Source organism: Engystomops pustulosus, chromosome 1 (assembly GCF_040894005.1).
Source record: "Engystomops pustulosus chromosome 1, aEngPut4.maternal, whole genome shotgun sequence".
NCBI classification, from domain to species: domain Eukaryota; kingdom Metazoa; phylum Chordata; class Amphibia; order Anura; family Leptodactylidae; genus Engystomops; species Engystomops pustulosus.
In genome coordinates, this window is record NC_092411.1 from 255589680 (window position 1) to 255613707 (window position 24028).

Sequence of the window (24028 nt, forward strand, 5' to 3'; positions counted from 1 at the left end):
CCTTCCTTAATCCCATATACACCCGCTCTCCCAGCCACAAACACTCTCCCTATTTACCTTTGAACTTTCCCGTGGTCACAGACCTCAACATTTTTTGTTGCCTTGTTAGCATGCCCACTAATATGTTTTACTTCTACGTATTTTTCAACACTAATGCTGTACTAATGTTTATCATTATATTAAAAAAAACTAAAGTTATATATTTAAAATAGAAGTCTGTATTTGTATGTGCTAAATAACTGTAATATGTCATGGAAAAATAATGATTATTAAAAAAATATATAACATAGCTCAGAGAGCTACTAAAACAAAGCTATTTCCAAGGATTGCTGCATAGGAAAATAATATGTAAATGAATGCTACTAGCCATACCAGAGGCCTTATCTGTAGACCGCACAGTTTCAGGCTTCATGCCCCTCATCAGTGCAGAGCAGGGTTACCTAGTGGCTGGATGAGATGCCTTTGACATTACTATACTGTATATGTATGTAATCAGGAATCACTATATACTGTAGCAGCTTTCCTTATTCATGAGATCTAGAAATAACCCCTGTACCGCTGTAGATTCTTACGCCACACAATCTGCTTAAAATAGTCGTGTGTGGGCACAAAGTATTTTCCTAGTCTTTTGGCAGCTGAGAAGTGTGTTAATCACTTACTTTCCAGATTGCAATATGATCCTGAGATCTGGGTTTTATACAGTGTTAATTTAACAAGGGAGAACAGTGCAGAGTGCAGAGACACAACAGATACATGGAAAAGATCACAATCAACCCCTTCCTCAATATACAAGACCATTGTTAAAACATATTGGGCTGCACTTTTCAGAACAATGTTGATAGATGATTAATTTAGTACATTGAATGCACAAGGGGTAACATAGATATCTGTGGGTCTAGGGACACAGTAATACATACAGCTTACTATACCAAATCCAAGCTATAAGCAATGAAATATGTTAATTGGGCTATATATAGTAGTCCTTCCTGTGACGAGAGAGGAAACAAGAGGCTCTAGGAGAGGTTTGACATTAGACCAATTGGTCAGTATTTCACATTAAGCCACGTTCACACTGTCAGTATTTCACATTGGTATTTGTAAGCCAAAACCAGGAGTGGGCTCAAAAGACAGAATTGAGGGTTTCCCAATATACCTTTTCTCTTTTACAGGTATTGGCTAATGCAAAATACTGTGTGAAAGTGTCCTTAAATTTATATTACTTAATATTGTGATGTTTTGTTTAATTAGAAGCATGATTTGCTTCAATTGCCTCTGTAAACCACTCTTGACTGCCATTTAGGACCTAATTGCTCATACACTGTGCAGATAGCACATGTATAGAAACCATGACAGCAGCCTAATTCCATTGGTTATATCTTCTGAATGGTGGCACCTAGAAACAGTTCTAGGAGCCATTTTAAAGAGAAGAATCTCCCTTTTAAAATGACAGCATGACATTCTAGATGTTACAGAACCAGAGATATCCACAGTAAAAAATGTGACTTTTATACACATCTCTTCTTTCCTGACTGTACATTTGATAGTAAATATCTCTGCTTCTAGTACGCCTACAAACACAATGCTGATGTAAAATTAAAGGGGAGATTCTCCTCTATGAATATGAACCGTGTTTTAAGTAGCCGTGATAAAAAGATATAGCCATTTGAAGTGTTGCCCCCATCCAGAGTTTGTAGAAATACCTGCCCCCTCTGCGTCTGTAACTGAACCTGTGAAAGGGTGATGTATTGACGCCGCACACGTATATTCAATTATAATTGCAAATATTACAATAAAGTGTATTTTTTTACATTTTATTAATTTGCTTACCGTATTCTATAAAGAAACACATTTAATAAATACATCCTATCAAGTTTATGTCACTTACATCATGAAAAAATAAAGTATAATTGCCATGACATGAAAAGCTTTTCCAAAGATATCGTCCTTTAAAGAAGAGCAGAACAGAAGTACAAAAAGTCTACCTGGACCTTCCGTTACCAATGACCCATGATGGTGAAAGGGTTAAAGAGGTCATTTGCAGGGGCTGTGTCTGCAGTATGGAGGTTGGGCATGCATGTGCTAGCAGGAACCCCAGAGATTTGCTGCCTTCATATACAAGGTCCCTATACCGTTCTAGAGTAAATATAGCTCAGCTACATATTTTTGTATTGATGTGTTTACATGCAGTTTATTGCACTTGTTTTCCCTTTTCAGTCCTAACATGGTGAATAGTAATACACATGTAGCAGCTTTCACATTATATTACACTCCTTATCAGAACATTTATGCTCAGCGAGACTCTTGGAGTATCTGTCACCCTCCCTCCTGTGAGTATAGCCATTGGCGCATTACCACCTGCTGCCTGTTTCATCACCAGCCTGTTCTCCTTCAACAAAGGCCTCAGACTTCCCAGAGAAATTTCAATTTTTATTTCTTGTGTGAAAATGATGATGCTGCAATGTGCATTCACTATAGAACTGATGTTACTTACCAAGCGAACATAACAGCGCGATGGTTTGTTATAGCTGCAGGGCACACAGGGACGTTTAGAGGAAGTTTTTTTTGTAATTTGTGTCATTTTTATTTGTTTTTTTTATGATAGGCATAGCCTGTAAACAGAGACATTGGGGGTTGTTTACTTTATGCATGGGACGCCTGCGTATGATTGCCCCCCCCCCTTCCTACGCATCTGATATATCAAGAGGTGTCTGCGCCCATCAGCAATTCTACCTGCCTTGCAAAGAATTGTGCTTCAACCTGTGACCTTTCGGGTCTGAATGGGCGGAGGCTATAGCTAGTGCCCCATGGCTTCTTCACACCCTTCCATGCCCACTAGGGGACCTAAGGGGGGGAGAAACCCTCACTTTCACCCCTGTGAGAATCCATGGACTGAGAAATGCAGATTTTGTCATCAGTTACAATAATAACCTAAGTCTGAGAATAATTAATTATTTATCAAGACCTTTTTCTACTTCCCAGATATAAATACAGAACGCTTAAATGTCAAGGAGTCAATTTTGTGCAGCTGTGGCGATGCGTCATCATTACAGTATAGAACTCCAGGGGATGAAGTGTATGCAATAAAACGTCAGCAAAAATGATCCTACATAATGGGTAATTGTAATCAGTATTAGATCTATAGGCTTCCTGGCCATTCATATGTCACTGCAGCACCAGCCCCATTCATAATCTCATCCTGATGATTAACATTTAAGTTTAAATGCTATGCATACCTACGGGGGCAATTCTTTTTTCGTTATTGAATTTTTATGTCTTTTAGGTTAAAGTATTTTGTGTAGATGCCCCCTCTCACACTCACTGCAGGATTGTTGGTTCTCAGCCTGACATCTCAGGGGGTATCTCTTATCTGTCTTCTCCTAAGTGGTTATAAGCACTGCTTAAAGCAGATTTCTTAATTAGAAGAAATGATTATCAATAACCAGTTATTAAAAAAAAACCCATAAGCGATTCATATTGAACTATAGGCTTCTTCTCTGATGGATTTCTGTGTTTAAGAGGAGAGACCACTGTACAGCAGGGCTGTGGCGTCTGAGTTGAGGATTCAGTGACAATTTCGTGAAAAAAATTGACTGACTCCACAAACATATACAGTATTTTTCGGACTATAAGGCGCACCGGAGTATAAGGTGCACCATCAATAAATGCCTGCTGAAATGTCTAGGTTCATATATAAGGCGCACCGGAATATAACTCGCACCTGATTATAAGGATGAATGACCAGCTGGTGGAGGACCTGTGCTCAGTTCAAGGCAGCTGTTGTATGTAAGTATGGTTTATATATAAGGTGCACTGGACTATAAGGCGCACCTTTGATTTCTGAGAAAATCAAAGGATTTTTAGTGCGCCTTATGGTCCGAAAAATACGGTAATAAAAATTTAGACATTTCCTTTAAATATCTATTTTATTTCTCATCTAAGGATTCAGGCCAGGTGTGAGCAACATTTATTGGTCAAAAGGCCATGCTGTCATACTGCTTATTTTTAAGGGGCCGCTTTAGTAACTAGCACCCTAGCAGCACAAAGTAAAACCACAATACAGCACAAAATGCCACCCAGAAATTATAAATGCAACAGGACAGCAATAAATACCACTCCAGCAACCAAACACTGCATTCAGATCAGACACAAATAGTACTGGAGGCCACATAGCACCAATGATCTGCCATCAGTTATGTTACATCAATTATGGAAGTGAGTGCTCATTGGACTCTGTCAACAGGGTGTGGACCGCAACTCATCAGCACAACTTGCTCAATCCCTCCTTAATCCCTCCTTTAATTGTGATGTATGTGGCTGCACTTTTTGTACATGCTCAGGAGTGAAACTGTTCTGCTATAGATAACAGGAATAGTGCACTGGGAAGGAAAGGCCGCATTTATCTCAGCACTGTGACCAGGAAAACAGGACTATGGAGTCAGAGTCATGGAGTCAGTGACCATTTTGGTGGAGCTGGAGTTGAAGTACAGGAAACTGAGTTGGTTTGGCTTACCGACTCCACAGCCATGCCATACAGTGTGAGAAGAAGCTTGTACAGACCTGCTATTACCTGCTAGACTAGATGGTTACTCCAGATATGTTCCATCCATTCTTTTATTATTAATAGAGAGCTTCCATTGACTTTAGAGGAGGAAAAAATGTACCAGGAAACTTTTGGGAAGGGCATTACAAACACAGTATATAGTTTTTGTTAAAAGGAATGACAGCTTCCAGGTAGGTGGTTAGCTGTCCTCATAACCTTTGCCATTTAACAGTGGCAGAACATCAGACAATTCAAGGTTATTCTGCCCTCCATTAAGTTTTCTAGCATTGAGTGGCTGATGCTGTGTACTGGGCTATTTTCCATCCTCCTCTTTCCTGACTATGATAAATGAGTTATACTATGGGGTATATACAACTATGGTTGTATTTATTTAGTAAAGTTACATGACAACCATACAGATTGTTACTGAGGACTTTCAGTGTTGATTCCTCCTTAGACCTCTGTGTTCTTGGCTCGACATAGTTAGAATTTAGAACATTGATTGAATGCAGCGCTGTACAGAGGAACGTCAGATAAAGTCAGGAGGTTATACCGCACATTGAATACATTTTAAGAACTGCGCTGGAGTGTCTAGAGAATGTATTTTCCCTTCAGGTTTTGTGTCTGTTGAAAACTTCAGTTTGAGAATTGCAATGTAGAATGTAGTGGTACTGTAGCTGGCTTTAGTAGTATTATTCTAATTACATTGTATACTGTAAAAATATATGCTCTTGCACACTACCCGCGATCAGTGGTAACACCAATCATGGGTGTTACCAGTCGGTGTTTGCTGCGGTATGCAGCAAACATCAAACCTTGTATGCAGTGTTGAACCTGTGAGCCCTTTCAATACACCAGCAGCCGACATGTGACATACTTATATGTTAAAAGCTTTAATTTGTAACCATCTGCATCTTACTCTGATGTATCTTATGCGTACACTGAGTATGCAGTAAGCTCCGGAGCTCCCTCTGGAGGTGACTGCAGGCAGTTGATGTGTGTAATATTTAAAGTTGTTGTCTACAAGTTAATTTAAACTAAAGGGGTTCATTGGGTGGCTAGTAAAATAACAAATGGATGCTTGCTGTTCTGCTGCTGTTTTACCTACGCAGGTAGGACCCCCAAACAGGGTATTCTCATATTTTAGATTCCACAGGCTATGTCATAAACACATGTGGTCAAACTGAATGGAGTGTTTCCATTCTCCATTCAGGTATATGGGAATCTATACACTCCCCTGTTTTTGTCACTCTCATAGACTTGAATAGAGAGAATGGCCATGCATGCGCCACAAGCTCTGCACTTGGCCAGGCCTCAGGAAGGGGGTCAGTGAACCCATTTTTCGAGGTGCTGGTCCCTGTTATACATTTTAAAGAGGCAAATACCCATTAACTGGAGAGGCTAGGCTGTCAGAGCTCTACTTATGTTTCATGTTGTGTTAAAAGACCTTGAGCATAGGATTAGTGTAATTTAAAATATTCATTTTTTACTGCCCCCCCTTGTAGAGCCCCTGTAAGGTATAACTTTTTTAACAGGACCACACCTTTAAAATCTATGTGTAGCTTCAATCAATTTAAAGATCTATTAAGAAATAATTTTGCCACAGATTTTCATCCTATTTAGAGAAAAATAATTCATGGTATTCCAGGGAAGGAATAATATAATGTATAGACATTTGCTTCAAATTCTGAAATGTGCAGAATTTATTTCACCATCTTCTGATTGGTAAAGAAAAGGATCTATGGAAAAGTGATCATTTCCCTTTAAAGAATTAAGATGATTGATTTCTAGACGGGAGTCGATGCTCATCCTATAGAGGATCCCCCGGTAATTCCACGGATGTATTGAGCTGTTATCACCAACACAATAATTACCGTCAAGGTCACCTGCAATCTGCAAGATTAATCAGCATTGAAAATCCACCTTTATGAAGAGGTCCATGTATCATGGTTATAGCGTGTTTAGACTCTCATCCGTCACTCATAGTCAACCCCACAATAGTGATAGCAATGGCGAAGACCAGACAATAGAGTGTTGTACATGGATAGACAATAAAGAACTTTAAGCATCGTACATATGTATAGTAAACTGATGGCGGCCACCTAATCCTCCCCTTAGTGGGAGCGTCTTTGTTTCCAGAATTTGGAGCTTCATCCAAACAGGGCAGCATATCACCCATCAATCTGATGACACCCGATACACATTACATGGTTGATCGCTAGTTATCTAGTTCAGTTTCCAATCACCGCGAAGCCCTTTATACATATACATTGGTTAAATCTCTCCACCCTTCCTCATTTAAAGCACTTTAAACCAAAAAGTTGTTTAATCTGTAGTTCAGTATCATCCGATAAAAGCCATTTCAGCCTAGGTAGTATCACATTTAGGAGAACATTGCTTCCTAAATTAGTAAGAGGTCATTTAAGTCTCTACAGCAGCAGAACCAAATTATTACAATGTTGTCTCTCCCTGGGGTAAAACCTACCAGGAAAATAATTTGCAGCCTAAATAAGGATTAAAGTGGGAATAGGAGATTCTGAAATCTGCCAAGTATCTACAGTATATGCTAACAATAGGACCACCATAATGGGGGGCAATGTCTCCCTCTCTTCTATGTCCACTACTGATAATAAAGGTTTAGTGCACTAGATTCATCATTATCTTTTTATAATGGATGGATTATTATACCTATGTCTCCACTCTGTCCGCATCCATTTTTTTTCCAAGTAGTTTCCACTGTATATTAATGATATTTAAATATATCTGGACTGAGCATATTATGTGCCGCCATAAAGTTACTAGTAATTCTATCAGCCGGGCATTAACCGCATTACTTTATGGATCCTGCGAGGATAGTAACTCAAGGGCTTTGAAGTATGCAATAGTAAATTGTTTTACTAGGCCCGCTCCTTCTTTTCTAATGCAAGCTAATGAGATGAGACAATTAAAGGCACACTGGCTCCTATAAAAAGACTGATGGATAATGGTTAATTATTTATATAGGAGCGGTATTACCTACAGCACTTACAGCTGTACACAAGGAGGAATGCAGAAATGAGCTTATAAATTGAAGTTTCATTAAAAGTAATCAGAATAGCCCTAATTTAGGAACCCCCTTTTTCCTAGCCTACAGTACAGGCAGTCCCCTAACCCAACTTACAGACGACCCCTAGTTACAGACGGACCCCTCTGCCCACTGTGACCTCTGGTGAAACTCTCTGGAAACTCTCTAGCCCCAGGCTGCAATGATCAGCTGTAAGGTGTCTGTAATGAAGCTTTATTGATAATACTTGGGGTTTCAAAACCCCAAAAAACTGCAAAAATTTTTGAAACCCCAATTGTCACTGGGGCAAAAAAAAAATTGTCTGGTGTGACAATTATAAAATATACAGTTTCGACTTACATACAAATTCAACTTAAGAATAAACCTTTTCTTACTTTTGTCTGGGCTCATGTATCTTTTTTTTTTAAATGATAGACAATCGATATATTACCTCTTTCCTGGTGTTGCTCCTCCCATTGCCACCAGTTGGTAGGCATCCAATCACAAGTCACAGGTGACTTGCCTCACCCAATGATTGTCCATATCTTGTGTTTTGAGAGGGACGGGACTATGGAGTAGAAACTGATGGGATCTCGATAAGAAGTGGAATGGGAGTGACAGGAGATTGTGATGAGAGCACTAGCTTTTTACTTTAAAATTTTTTTGCCATTCTAACCCGTCAAAATAATTTCAGACTAGACATCCCCTTTAAATGAACCACTCAATAACTCATGAATATAATTAATGGCAATGATCTTTTTTACAATGCCATAAACTATATAACCTGTCAAGAAGAGGCCTACAGATGACACTGGCCTCAAGGAGGAATTCATTCCTTCTGCCGGTTGCACAGACAGGTCTGTATTACTTGGATAGGGATTGTGGATGTACAGGCTTGGGTTATTTTGGGTACTTGTGTGGAGGATGTGACATGTATAATATCTGCTGCGTGTGTCATACATGCAACAATGGAAGCTGCAGTCACAGTGTTACTGACAGATTGATATTCTTCATGGACTCTGATAGAACTGTGATTATTAACATTCTGCAGTGATTTCTTCCTCTAGTGGTCAATGAAGGCTTTAAATTTTTATTTTTTTTTAACTTGTTTTCATTTATTTTTTAATAAACAAACATACATATAATATTAACATTTGTACATTGGGATTCTTGTCTTAGCCAGCACGGTGGCTCAGTGGTTAGCATCACAGCTTTGCAGCATTGGGGTCCTGGGTTCATGCCCTAGGGTCAACATCTGCAAAGAGTTTGTATGTTTGTATGTTCCTCCAGGTCCCCCGGTTTCCTCCTACACTCTAAGAAATACTGATTACATTGTGAGCCCCATAGGGACAGGGACTGATTTGACAAGCTCTGTGGAATCTGTGTGCGCTGTATAAAGGATTTAATATTATGCTAATATTATTAGCAACTTAGCTGCAGTGGCATCTGCTATGGAGCCAAACGCATTAGGAGGCCTGGTCTGCATGCCCTGGGCCCACTAGGCATTCATTGCAAAAATAAATAGCATTTGCACCTTTAAAAGAAGCAATGCAATAGATTTTGAGCACTCCGTTGTCCTGCTCAGTAAATAGAGTAAATAGATAGCAGTAGGACCGCCTACTGGACTCCTAAACATGAAACAACATATCAATAAATAAAAATACAAGTTATACTGACTCTTGGGGTGATGCCACAAGGGGTGTTTTGGTCTGTTTTTTATCTTGTGCTTTCACTCTGTTTTAAAACATATGCTTTTTTAAAATGCTTCTTTTTTTTACCGTTTACCGTACGTATGGCTGCTTAGAACCTGTAAATCTTAATAGATAAACAGGTTCAAAGTAGCCAAACACATGTTAAACAGTAAAAAACAGATGCCTTTTAAAAAACGGACTGAAAACGCATGCTTTAAAACGGACCAAAAACGCCACATGTGGCATCACCCTTTTCCTACAAAACTATATATCATTCCATTGAGTCCACCCTAATCTACAACATCAGACACCACGATAAATGTGCCCGGTTCCCTTTAAGCTTGATATCCTCATACCCCCAGCTGTATAAGGCAGTGCAGAGGCCCCGGTGCACATGTCTTACATTACATAGGTCGCTCCCTGCTCTCTGGAGACTACTTGCTTCCTTCCCAGAGATCAATCGATAGAGGTGACAACAATTAGCAGTCATTAATGGCTGTGGTTACATGTCTGGCAGCCCCTGTCAGCATCTCCCCACGCATTGTGTACTATAAACCTGTACAAGGGAATTTGTGTAAGAAATGCATTAACCTTCAGAGGAGCGGGGTGGAGTATTTTTTGGTGTGGGGGGCGGTTCTCGCAGCAGTCGTTTTTCCCAGTTCTTGACTGAAGACTGGAGATGCTGCATGTGTACATACTGATTCCTCAGCTTCCCTCCTGCCTCGTAGATGACCTGCCGCTGCTTCTAATCACAGGTTTGTTATTAGATGACTAATATCTTCATTTTACGGATCACAAAGTGCATTTCTTTCTTCATTATCTCCACTGCATGTGTCCCGGAGAACCTATTCATGGCCGTATTAGAGATCGAAAAGAGGCTCATTTGTCGGAGCTGTGACAGGGCAGTAATTCTTTGATTTATTTATTGCGAGTAACCTTGGAGATGTACGCCAGGACAATGACACCCCGGGACGTAGTCGCTGAAGACCATTCATGGGGGGGTCCTTGAACTTGAGCTGCAAATACAATAGACACTAGTTGGTTGTGTCACACGTGCAGAAGGATCATATGTATTAGGTCAGGGCCTCCAATGCCTTGATAATTTGATTACATTTGCACATTTCTTCCCATTTCGGATAATTTTATTAACTATTTTTCAGCTATATTAAAATCTATGACATAGCCGGTGATTGCTGGTTCTGATTCATGTCTCCCGTCAGTCACATAATACCATAAATATTCCCAGAGACTGATGACTTTGGACCATGGACCCGCATAGTAATCCCACTTCATCACCGTATATCAGTCACCCTGCGGTCCTTTGTTCAGCAGTAATACTACAACTCACATGGTGGAAGAATTTGTTGGGTGTCATAGTATGACAATGGCGTGCTTGATGTTGCCAGTATCGCCAGGGGGTGTAGCTGCCCTTGTGTAATAACTTGCACATCATGTTCTGGGGGCTTTGTCATGGGAAATTCCTGATTTCTAAGCAAAGGATGTTGTTGCTAAGCACTTGCCTTATACTGAAGCCAGCGCTGTGTGGGGAATGAAAGCATTACTTTGGAAACCTAACGTGAAGTGCCAAATATTTCACTAAATGAATCAAACAATTGTCACAGAAAGAGCATTTCACATTTCCTTCCTATGAGACCTACAGCAGCTTCTTTTGTAGCCCGGTTCTGCTAAGGCAAAGGTTTGGTGGGTTTATTCAGCAGTAGGGTCTGTACATATGTGTTATAACACTACTTCAACAAAGATGTTAATGAATGCAGAAACTTTTTTTCTTCTTCTACCAAGAATTCTTAAAGGGAACCTGTACCAAAATAAAGAGCGATCTGCAGGCGGCATGTTATAAAGCATGTGGAGCGGGTCAGATAGTACACAGTGTCAGCAGGCAGCATGTTATAGAGGGAGGGAACTGTGCAGATATTACTGTAACTAGTGTCCTATCAGCAGGCAGCATGTTATAGAAAGGGAGGAACTGTGCATATATTACTGTAACAAGTGTCCTATCAGCAGGCAGCATGTTATAGAAAGGGAGGAACTGTGCATATATTACTGTAACAAGTGTCCTATCTGCAGGCAGCATGTTATAGAAAGGGAGGAACTGTGCATATATTACTGTAACAAGTGTCCTATCGGCATGCAGCATGTTACAGAGCAGAAGGAGCTGAGCAGATTGTACATAGTGTCCTATCTGCAGGAAGCATGTTATAGAGCAGGGAGAGCTGAGTAGATTTTATTATTTCCAGTGCACGCCCCGGCCCCGCCCTCTTCCAAGGGAGAAAGGGAGGTAATGTCACAAAGGAGGCATAATCAGTCCAGAGTGCTGGACATTTTGTCCCTGCGCTCCGGGCTGCTAATTATAAGTATTTTCTAGGTGATCCCAGCGTGTCAAGCTTAACAAAGAACACCGCTGGGAATAGGATGAAGAGGAGAGTAGGTAAGTATGTGTAGGTGTGCATTCATTATTGTAAAATGGTAGATTTCATTTAAGGCCTCATGCACACGATCGTCATTGGGATTGTGACTAGATCATAGCCCCTTTAGAGGTCACCCCGGCACGATGCCGCCGCCATGCAAAATATGGGGCATGTCCTATATTTTGGCATTTTACAGCCACCCAGCTTTCTCTCACCCCTCCTCTCTCCTGCACCCGGCCATGTTTGTGTGCAAGGGGCCTACATGCTAAGCAGTGATTGACTCCTACTACATTTCTAAGCATAGAAAGTGCAGAGGTATATCAATTCTGTGCAGCTCTTCTTGCTCTATAATGTACTCCTTCATCCTGTAAGGGAGTAACATACAGTTACACTGATAGAGACATCTAGCTGTGAAATGGAGGCCGTCCTATGGAGTAGCAAACAGATTACTTCATTTTTATGTAAAGCTCTAGAGCATCAATTTTATTAACTTGTTGTATGAGAACAGAACCTCAGACTAATTACTTTCTAGCAATTATTAAGATATAACCACAAAGTCTAACTGAATGGAAGCACCAGTGTTCCATCGTAATAGTCACAATCCATCAGTGCCGCAATATCTTCATAGCAATAAAAGAAAAATACCCATGTAGATGAAAGATAAAAGTGACTCAAAAGTGATAAACTGTTTCAATATGGATATAATGCTCTGAAACGTTCAATTGTTTTCTAGTTGATTGGAAGACGCACTTAAGGGTCTCTTTTTTTGCCTGCCGGTATAACAAGTGCTCCCTCTTGTCAGAATTATTCAGTACTCATCTGTAGTGGTGTATATTGGAAGAATTATATGATATTTTACATAATTCTTTAAAGGGGTTTTCCATGTTTTTTTATATTGGTAGTCTGGTATTGGTATATTGGTAGTCTGCTAAGGATAGTCCAAGAAAGAAATATGGTGTTAAAAGTTGACCATTTGTATTTACGTATTACATGATAAGGCCCCCTGCTCATGATCGCGTGTAGCCTGTGCAAACGTGCGCATGTGCCCTAAGAAAAGGGAGTCCTTGCATTATACCCCTATTAAAAAAAGGACTTCCCATGTGGCGGCTGGACTGCAGCATTGAGACTGTATTAGGGCAAGAGACCTTATGCTGTATCCTGAGCGCTAGGATTGGATCAACCGACTATGAAAAGCATCTGACGTGAATAGCACATAAGGGGTTATTTACTAAGGGTCGCAGATCGCACTTTTGTCGGGCTGTTCGCTGGTTTGGGGATTTGCACAGCTTTGACAGGTATTTAACAGGGGTTTGCACTGGGATTGTGTCGCACGCGATCAGATTTTGGTGCAGCTGCACTGGCTTTCATGAGACAGAAATTGTGGGGCGTGCCGTCAGATGATCCAACTGAGCGTGGGATTTAGGATTCAAATTGTGTCGCAAGACAATGCACTTACATACACCGAGAAGAAGAAGGTGAACTCCGTTGGACCTGAACAGGGAAGCGACACATGCAAGATATCGGGCGCACAATCTTAGTGAATCGTGACAATGCACATTCTTTGAATTCCAAGGAACGGGTAAGTATCGTAAATGTGCCCCAATGAGTCAGAATGCTGCTCAATGCAGACTCGGACAGGACTTGTACGAGGGTCTTGTGGGCAAGGGAGTGGGACCTAAAATTAGCCATACACTTTTGATGGTTATAAGGTCAATAGGTTCTGACAGCAACTTAAGAACAAATTATCCCTTCTTCTCCATGGTACGTGAGTAGAACACATTCATGTACATTATGTTCCTGCCCAGATTTGCAGGTTTCTCTAATGTGGAGGAGAGCTATAATTTCCCACTATTGGTGTTTCTTAAAGGAAATCCGCCACTCGATAAAAGTAAAAACACACTACAGATACTCACCTGTCCTCCTCTTCATCTTGATCCCAGCACTTGGCTTTTATAATCTTGACACAACTGGATCACATGAAAACAAGGCTGAAGTGCAGGGACAAGATGCTAATTATTCATTCCCCCACCAGCACCCTCTCCATGCTGGGAGACAGAAGTGACATCACGGCAGAGGCATGAATTCTTCATGTTGGAGAGGCAGATGACGTCACACAGGGGGCATGAATAATTAGTAGCCTGGAGTGCCGGACATATATTCCTGGTCCTTCAGTCTGCTTTTTGTAAGTCTCTTTTTTTAGGTGATCTTGGAGTGTCAAGGTTAAAGAATACCAGTGCCGGGATCAAGATGAAGAGGACAATTGGTGAGTATCTGTAGTGGGTATTTTTTACTTTTATCAAATGGGAGATTTCCTTTAAGTTAAAAAAAACTTTGGAAATTTAGTAAATTTACTTAATGAGGACATATAAGGTTCTATATATTAGGCCTCATGCACATGAATGGCCGGGTGGAGAAGGGGGAGATAAGTGGCCACACTGTGAATCCAGGCAGGAATAGGACCTGGCCTATCTCTTGCGGGGCTGCCACAAAGCTCGGGGATGATGTGATGCAACCACCCATAATGCACCTCTGTGGCAGCTGTGAGCTATCTGATGTTTTTGTGGATACCATATACGGTTGTGTGCATGAGGTCTCGGTTATATTGGTAAAGGAGCGAGATAGTCAGAAGAAACAAAGCTTAAAGCTGCTGGGCAACAATGCAAAATCCTTACCGCCCCCTGCCTATAATGTGACATTGATAGGTGCTAATTTGGGAGGTAATTTCATGTTGTGCCTACAGAAGCCCCAGCTGTGATACAGCACCATTTATCATGTACGTAGATATTATACTGAGGCTTTTCTATGGGCACTGCAGTGTGGAGCCGGTAATCTGCACGACATTTAGAACGATTTTTACATTGTCTGTGCTTCCTCCGAGCTGTCATAAAATCACATTTGCTTCACTGAGTCTTATTGAAGTTACACACCCACAAAGAAGGAGCGAGAAGTAATATTGGCTCATAATCTCCATCCTGGCATTTCACTTTCCATCTCCTTCCAATTAATGGTATTACTGAAGAGTCTTTAGGTTTTGTTTATTGTCAGTAATCTTTTAAAGAGTCTTAACTCAGCTCTAAATCCATCTATCAGAATTTGGTTTGGCCGAATGCTCCACAGAAGAACTCCCACCAAGCACTAACATGAACCACGTACCGCAAATCATCCAAGATTGAGTATTTCAGGAACTTATTCTACATTTTGTATTTTCTATAAAAACTGAAATTCTAATGAGCCCAAGGATTATTGTGATGGGAGTAGATCCTGACACCCTCTTAGGGTGCTATAGAGCATCCAGTTACCTTCTTCTAGCTTTATCACATTTTTATATGTTTACCGTATGTAGAAAGCTAGTGGTCACAGAATCTGGTCCACCACAAAATTCAGGTTTTTGAACAGCCACAGCCAGATGTGTATTGGAGCTTGTAACAGAAGTAAATGGGGACAGCTAGTGCCCTTCCCAAAACAGTGTTTGTGTGCTGGTGGCCTTAGGTTGTGTCTAGAGATGAGCGACCACCTGACCTTGACATATTGGCGAATTGGTGGCCAGTCTGGCAAATTGACGCACCTGGCAACTATGACTATGATTGTCCAGGGGGACACCTCTTGCCATGGCTAGTTGTTTGGGGCATCAATTTCCCGATTGGCTGTTACTAGATTGCCAATATGTCATATGAGTCAGGCAGCCAAACCTGACCATCATGTCCACTTATCTCTGGTTGTGTTCCCACTTAAGTGCCCTCTTTTAGATTTACTGTCCCCCTTGTTCGTCTTATCTCATCTTTAATCTCTAGTCTTTTCGTCAGCACCTATTTTTTGCACCGATTCATGTATACAGGTATCACAAGTATGGATAGAATAAATAGAGGAAGTACTATATGTCCTTTATTTCTACGCACCATTCATGATGCACTTCTTACGGCATCAAAACCTGTAGCAGAACATAATCCCATGTGGATATCTTCAGATAGAAAAACCTTTGCAACTAAAATTATTGAACACCAACAAGAGGAGTGGGGGGGTTAAAATGGTTTAGAGGGTCCTATTAATATGACAGTTCTGTATACTGGGGTCAGTGAAAAAAAAAATGATATAATAAAAATACTAGTCAGGCCTATTCCGTTCCAGCACTCTCTTGGCTCGGGGGATTAACTTGCCGTATTGCCTACTGTGACAGGCAGAAGATCCCTGGATAAGGAGTGATTGGTATAAGTGATGGTAATCTCAGTTCCACTCTGTGTGATGCTATAGAAATGTACAGTATATAATAAATATGATGTAATATTATATGGCAAAAGTGTCCAATATGTAGAGCCATGATGAAATCATTTATTCCCTATATGTAACAATGTTCCATAAAATGCTGAATAACATAAGGAATAAAGCTTGAGATGTATCATTACATAACCCGCCAGGGGAAGTTACTTTACTACTTGTAGCTTCGCTTGGAGAGATGGAACTGATAACAATTATTAACAATAATTATTAAAAAAGAATGGAATGTCTTGGATTGTAAATGTTTTCTCATACTCACACTCCGGTCTATGTCATATATCTACTTGATGGAAAATGTGAGTAATGTGGACAGTGAGCAGATGGTTGGAGTTGGACAGGTTATTTGTATAGATTATTCACTAGAGTGGGTGATCCTGGTAATCTGTATTCTACACTGGAATAATAACACTGTGAAGAGCTACAGTCCATCATTTAGGTTGAGACACATGGAAATAAGTTTTTGGTGAATATGAAGAAGTGTGCTGCCTAGATACTGCCGGATCCCATGATTTATTACATAGCACCCCCCACTACTACCCCTGAGGATCCTGATGAGGTTACATGCATATGCTGCGTCTCCACATCCAGATGCTTATTGCCTTCCCGGTTACATCCCACTCTGCAGCTGCTCCGTGTCCTTTTGGAAGGAGATTTCTCTTCCTCCCTTCTTAGATCTTGATGTAGTCTTGCTTCAGCTCCTTCGTTGCTTTACCGGCTTAAGAAAGCAATTACTTACCCATTGATGTCTTGGACCTTAAAGCCAATGTGCGAGAGCGTGGACTGTGTAGCGTCTGGCTCTCTTGCTTTATGCTTTGGATCTCTTGCATTTTGTTGATTTTTTTCCCTAACTTGCCTTTATCTGCTCTCTTCTTTCATGCTGTCGTGGACACAGGGAGAGGTAATTCGCTTTCTTCTTATTGCATGTTGTATGCCTTTAAAATATATGAACCTGATGTGAATCATCAATGACTATCTGTATCTGTGTTGCCATCCTTGTTCTCATTCATCGTGTTGTAATAAAATCTCCATCCGAAATGATAATTAGTATAAGATGCATAGGGTACAGGCGGTACGATACAGGGGACCTTTGTTTCTATGTGAAATTGTTTGATAATTTATATCAATGATTGCATTGTGATTATAGGTCTGCGATTTGTCACTCATTACTATTGTAATTATCAGTCTTGGCCCCATTTACACTCCATTAAGATGGTAAGGTCATATAAAGAGCCACAAATGCATTTGCTCAGCGGTGACATTAAAGCGAAGAGATGTCCTCATTTCTTTTTAATATCTAGGCTGATTGCATGTACTGTAGCTCTCCGCTTACTCCTAGAAATCACCTTAAGCTATAAAGCAGCCGGATATACAGAGCCACAAAGTATCCAGGCAAAGAATATTAAACTACGTTCTAGTACAATAAAAGGGGATTGTCTATATCCTTGTCGGTGTAGAGCAGTAAAGGGGTAAAAGATGTATATCAGTGAACATATTGTACTGAATGAGCGCAGGGAGGGGGCAGAGATATCTGTGCAGCTGTAACTGTGGTCCTTTTTCCACATCATGGTCAACTTTTTTATGCTGTGGAAAAGCAAAAAAAAAACGGGGTTGTGAAAAAATAAAAGTTTTATACACCCTACATAATGTAGGCTGGGTTCATATCACAAGGTGTCCCTCCACTGTAGGAAGCTATCAGGAGGATTGCCCACGTACCCTTATAATGGGTGGGGGGCACAGATCTAGTCAGCTATATGCACATACAGTGTGATATGTGCTCGCCCCCCACTGAATGAAGGAGGAGGAGTGAAAATGTGACTGGGTTGTATGGACAGTGACATCACTGGGACCTCTCTCCTGCTGAGCAGTATAGAAGTTCAGCAGAGGCCGCTGGGGATAAAGAACTGCATACCTTGCTCACCAGGAGGCATCAGGATGGAAAGACAGAACTCACAACAATTACTAGCCAGATGGAGGCAAAAAGTATGCCTCCTCTGTTTGCCAGTATATGTGTATGGATATGCTCAGTATATAAACCGGGAGCTTTCCCTTTTGTATACACTGAACCTATACTAAAGGTTTGAACCTCTGGTAGCCTTAACTTGTTTTTCCTCCGGTGATCTAGTGCTACAATTCCAATGGTTATCCCTATCTCTGTTATAGGCTGGGCGGCAGATGCCACTACCACAGCCACTTAGAAGCTGAGCTGTGATGATCCTATTGCAGAGGCATCATGCCAGTGACTACTGAACAACTTTGATTGACTATAGAGGCCATGTACCACCCAACCCACAACAAAGACAGCACTTGTGCTCCCATGAAATAATGTTTCTCACCCAAGATAAAGGGAGAAAGGCAGCAATGCAAAAGACTGTAGTGGTTCAAATATAAGGTGCACGCAGCCCAGGGTCCTGGTGCTCAAAACCCCATGTAGACATAGTGATTGGGGAAGACCACAGCATCGGAGGGGTTAAATTCTAACGATTCTTTATTTACAATTCATCCAGGTATAAAACAGCGACGTTTCGATTCTCATTGAATCTTTATCAAGCTTGATAAAGATTCAATGAGAATCGAAACGTCGCTGTTTTAGGCTACATTCACACACATGTATGGGGGACGTATATACGGCCGACGTATGTACGGCCGATATACGTCCCCCATACACTTCTATGGGCTCACGGCCCTGTACGGGAGGGGCACTGTGCAGCACACGTGCGGCACCGTACCACTCCATAGCCCGGGAAAAGATAGGACATGTTCTATCTCTTCCCGTGATACGGCGCCGTGTGCTGTATCTCCCTATGGAGAGGGGCGGGGGAGCGCTCATCCCCTGCTCCTCTCCGCAGCGCCGATGTATGCCTGCCGTACTACGGTACGGCGGGCATACATCGTGTGAATGTAGCCTTATACCTGGATGAATTGTAAATAAAGAATCATTGGAATTTAACCCCTCCGGTGCTGTGGTCTTCTCCATTCACTATCTCACCCAAGATATTTACTAAATATAATACCTTTGGTGATGAATTCCAATATGTAAATGTGTCTTCCATTACCTTTCCTTGGCGGAACCATGTCCAGATATGTGTGTCTAGATATGTGTGCCATAAGATGACCAATTTCTTAGAAGAAGACAATTACTCAGTAATCTGTTCCAAGTTATCTATCCTTTATATGTATGGCCACCCAGGGATGTATCATGGAAGCCCTTATGTATGCATGTTGAAATACTGTATTGGATTGGTTCCATGGAAGCCAGGGATCCAAAATCAAGCTAAGGCAATTGTGGACACGTGTGCACCTTATATCTTTTGAAGAGAACCTGTCATCGGGGGAACCCCCCACAATCCACACAAGGGACCTTGTAGATGTCTTATTACATGGTCCATTGCTGTCTCTATGCATGGGATTAGAGCCACCATTCTCCTAAAAAAAGAATTTGATTGATGTGGTCTGTTTCAGTCATGGAGGCATGGAGCAGCAGCTGAAGAGAAGGGTGAGGAGCAGGTGAAAGAGACAGTGGCTTCGTCTTACTTGCTCTGCTATATTGTTAACCACTTCCTCAGGAAGGAGGTGGTGATAGTGATGCTGGCTGTGGGAAGAGATCCACCTTCCTCCTCCTGCAGTTCTCCCGCCTCCATGACTGAATACTGGAGCTCCCTGCCTCCATGACTGAGACGAGTCATCTATAAAAGTGTTTTTTTAGAAGAATGATGTCTTTAATCCTTTGGGTGGAGGAATTAGTGGAATGTAGAAAGACATCTAAAAGGTGACGGTTACTGGTGACGGTTCTCTAAAATGTTAACCACTGGCCAGTGTATTATAACCTTCATTGATAATATGAGTGCATACTTGTAGAGTATGCATTTCCACCCAGGCCAAGGATTAGGTTAGGCTTCTCATTGTCAGTCACATTACTGAACCTGACCTGAGTCAATGTGCTTCTCTTACACTGATGGATCCAGACACACAGCTGATTCTCCATATTTACTTTGGATCAATATTAATTAAAGTGTGAGCTGTACCTCTCAGACGCCATCCAGTTCTGTATTACATGTATATCATGGTACCTGGTACAGAGGCAGTATAGTTTATTTTATACTAAATCTGTAAATTTCGTTTTAGTTTCTATGGTTTAATAAACAAAATACATTTATTCTTACTAAAAATATATCATATTAAAGGGGGGGGTGTCCTCAGGAAATGACCTTTTTAATAAATAAACTATTTTTTCATATTTTAAAAAGACTAATTTATGACTTTTTACAATAAAAAAAACATTTATTTTGCTTAAGAATTTACTAAAATCTTGCAGTTTTTACTGTGGTCACTAAGGATTATAAGCATTTGGCACTTCCTCTTTTGTTGAGGTCATTTTCATCCCATTATCAGCACAGGTAGGGTTGCAATGATAATGTATCTATCTATATACAGATAGGATGTGACTGTCACCTATTTTGAGTTGATGGATCCTGTGTTATTTCCTCCCCCTTCCTATACAATGACCACAGCTCAGGTCACAGAGCATGCCCTCAACAATCGCACTAAATGTTAAGGAACATCACCAGCATCTCCATTGTGTCTGTGGTCCAAGTGGCTGCCATAAAGCATATCTCTAAATGCTGTGAAGATGGATACACACATTTTTTAATTGAGAGGCCCTTCTACAGACTTTTTTGTGGCCCAGTAGTTTCAAGTACAGCTGGTCCAACAGTGCACATTACTGGTATATGCTATTTATGTAACTCATAGGGATATTACAGAAACAACATGGCTTAGAAAGCTCACTGTTACCAACTACTGCTGACTGTCTAGATGCAGGGGTAAGCATGGTATAGGGTCTTACGGAGTCAATTTTAGAGGTGAATCCAAATCTTTCAAAAATGTGTGGCAGCCCTGTGTTCTTTTGTTTCTTTTTGGCTCAAAGTTTCTTCACTGGAAATATGAAAAAATATTAGGAAAAGAGGAAAACAGACACATTTTAGCGACTGTATTCAGTACGGCACACCTTGAGCTCGGCTACAGCCGGGTCATTGTTCTGGAGAATAGTCAGACATTAGTCTGGAAGGGGAAGAATTGATCAGTGATGAGAAGTGATCAATGATCTTTCTGGCCCATAGGCCTGCAGCATGTCGGCTGTGTTATTGATCAGATGACAAGTTCAGAAGAGAAGAATTTATTGCTACATTAGTCTTTTAATCTGGTTTTATTTTTGCGATTGTTAGATTTTTTTTTCATTTAATAGTTAAAAAAAATAAACAATCAAGTCACAGATAATGAACAATGATATTTGCAGAGTTACACATATATCAGTGTAAGAACAGAAGCAGAGCATATCACCATGTTCATGCAATAATCAAAGAATTGTCATAATGTGAGAGTACAGAAATACAATAGTACCGCAAACACATAAAACATACATGTGCAAGCTCCAAAGACAATGTTTTTTTAAGCAAATGTAGAAAAAAAAACTGGCCCAGAAGCAATAATATATCTGGGCCATTGTCTTAAGAAATCTCGGTTAGAAATTAAACATATTGCACTATTAAATTATTGATTATTATCATATTATTATTAAATTAAATTAAACTATTCCACTCATAGAGAGGAATATTGTGGGGATGCTTTGTAGCCGGAGGGGAAGCCACAGCATCAAATGTGTCACTTTAACATGTTGTTATCTAATTGTCTATCGTTATGAGTTATTATCTGGCCAAAGATGAGAACAAGATGTCTACTCAGAAGTGATCTCCACAGAACAGGAAGCTAAGCTAAATGTACAACTACATGTCAGACTGTAAAGAGAAACAACCTCAATAGTAATGCCCAGTTGTCAATTTATTAACAAATATTCAGGAGGAATAACCGGAAGGAGCAACATAATCCATAATTATATATTATATTATATTTAAATCCCCATATATTATATAATATATACATAGAGGTGATAACATAGACCTAAAGGGGTAGGCACATGGTATACCAGGTTAAGCATAATACCCTAATAGTCACCCCCTATTGTACTTACCCTGGTATACTTTCGTGGAGGAGCCATGGATCACATCAGCCTTCGGCAGCCACTTTTGGGACTGTGGATGTAGAATGCCCCTCCTTGAAGACCACTCCTATGTTCCTGATTGGAGGGGCATTTAAATGTCATTGGCAATATTGAAAGTAATGAATGTACTGCCTCTGATCCACACATGTCACAGGTAGTCCCATGGTTGGTTGCCGGTCGGTCACTTGACTCTCGGCTCCTCCAGACAGAAGGGTTTGCTAGGGTAAGAACAATAAGGGTGACCCTCTTAGGGGATTGTACTTACCTTCATAAACTTTAATATATGTAGCCAATCCCCTTAACAGCAAATAGTATATTAATATTCTATAAACTAATTTCTGTTTTATCAGAATTTAGCCAAAATTTAGCCTTACAAATTTTCAATTCATGTGGTGTAAGGGAAGAAGAAAGTGACCATTTTTTGTTTTGTGCGGCTTCTTTCATTCGCTTACTGTCCGGGGGAATATGATACCTTCTTTTTCAATGTGCAATTTGCCTTCCTATGACTCTCCCTTGAGCAGACAATCAGGAAGAAGAATCACATTTCCTTTATAACTCCCTAATATTATCAAGATTATTGCCTGTAGCTATTCATCTGTCCCTGGGTAGTAGAGCTGAATATAATTTGCACCATCAATGAACGGATATAGGTATAACCCAATCCCATCATTTTAATAATACATGATAAAGGATATTTGAAATGAAAAGTGCTATCCCTGTGATGCTTCCAAAGGCACCTTATACTTACTGCGCTTGTTTAGGATTAGCTAAATAGGTCTCCGTCTTTTCAGACAGCGTCATTCTTATATATGGGTTGTGCCTGGTATTGCAGCTCCTCCTGATTAAGGAGAATATATTATTTATTATGTTATTATGTATCATCAAGGGACATTCAGGGACACTGTTGGCTTCTCAGTATCAAGTCTACATGTCTTAGAGAGGATCCTTTATCACTTCTTACATATCAGCTTTAGTAAATACTTGGGTATTTTATTATTGCTTCGTATTGCTTTATTCGTCTGTTATTCTACCTATAAGTTCATGAATAAATTGACTTTTTTGGAAAAGGTTCTATTGCGGCATAGTCTGACCGTGTCAGGCAGTGTAGGGACACAACACTTTGACCAGTGAAATGGTAAAACCACTGGATATTCATATATTTATATGGTGTTAAAGTTGTCTAGAATCCCATAGGGCTATAAAAATAACACACGTGCCCTACTCACCTCTGGCACTGGGGTCATTGCTGGCTTCTGTTTGCAACTGCTGCAATAGCGAGTGCTCGGCTGTCAACTGCTTGTTACTGCTAAACTGGCGGTGGCAGGAGGAGCCACACTCAACCGGAGCACCAAAGAGGGGTAAGTATGGCGTGTTTCTTATTTTTATAACCATAGTATCTATATTAAAAGAAATCTTCCATCAAAATCAAGCATGGATAAACCAGGGGCAGTTACTCATAGACCCGGTGACTGTGGTAATCTTCTTATATTTGTTATCCATGGCCGCCTTCCTTCTTCTTATATTTGTTATCCATGGCCCCCTTCCTTCTTCTTATATTTGTTATCCATGGCCTCCTTCCTACTAAAATCAACTTTTAAAATGATGCGGGGGTTACCAGAGCCCCTCCGTGCTGTAGCTTCACCAGCCGTTATACTGTATAGGACCCCTTCACCTCTCCTACTGTGTGCTGAATCTTCAGATTACAGTAGGCAGAGGGAGGGGGAAGTGCGGATGGAGCAGGGGCAGGGTGAGACTGTGTAACAGCTTGTGAAGATGCAGCACAGAGGGGTGCTGGTAACACCTTTGTTCACCTGCGGCACTGTATGTCACACCCGCATCTCTAGGTGTTTACAGAGGATGGCAGTGCTTTTCTAACTACTGCCAAACGTCTGCTACACACTGAATCCAATACTGTAGCATGCGGGATGGCCCTGCCAGCCTCTGTATATAAACATGGGCCTGACTTACAGCAGGTAAACAGGAACGCCGGAGGAGGTACGA

At 40.7% G+C, this 24028-nt stretch overlaps 1 protein-coding gene across 16 annotated transcripts in view; it reads left to right on the forward strand.

Annotated features, from left to right (window-relative positions):
* Positions 1-24028, forward strand: part of APBB2 (amyloid beta precursor protein binding family B member 2) — a 214802-nt gene that overhangs the window by 178741 nt on the left and 12033 nt on the right. The window contains exon 1 of one of the 16 annotated variants that reach the window (XM_072125162.1): positions 9896-10029. The exons of 14 other annotated variants lie outside the window; for them this stretch is intronic. The gene's annotated coding sequence lies outside the window, so the exon portion shown is untranslated. Of the gene's footprint in view, positions 1-9895; positions 10030-16293; positions 16871-24028 lie in introns of those variants that run through there. One more of the 16 variants, XM_072125167.1, reaches the window with a different exon arrangement.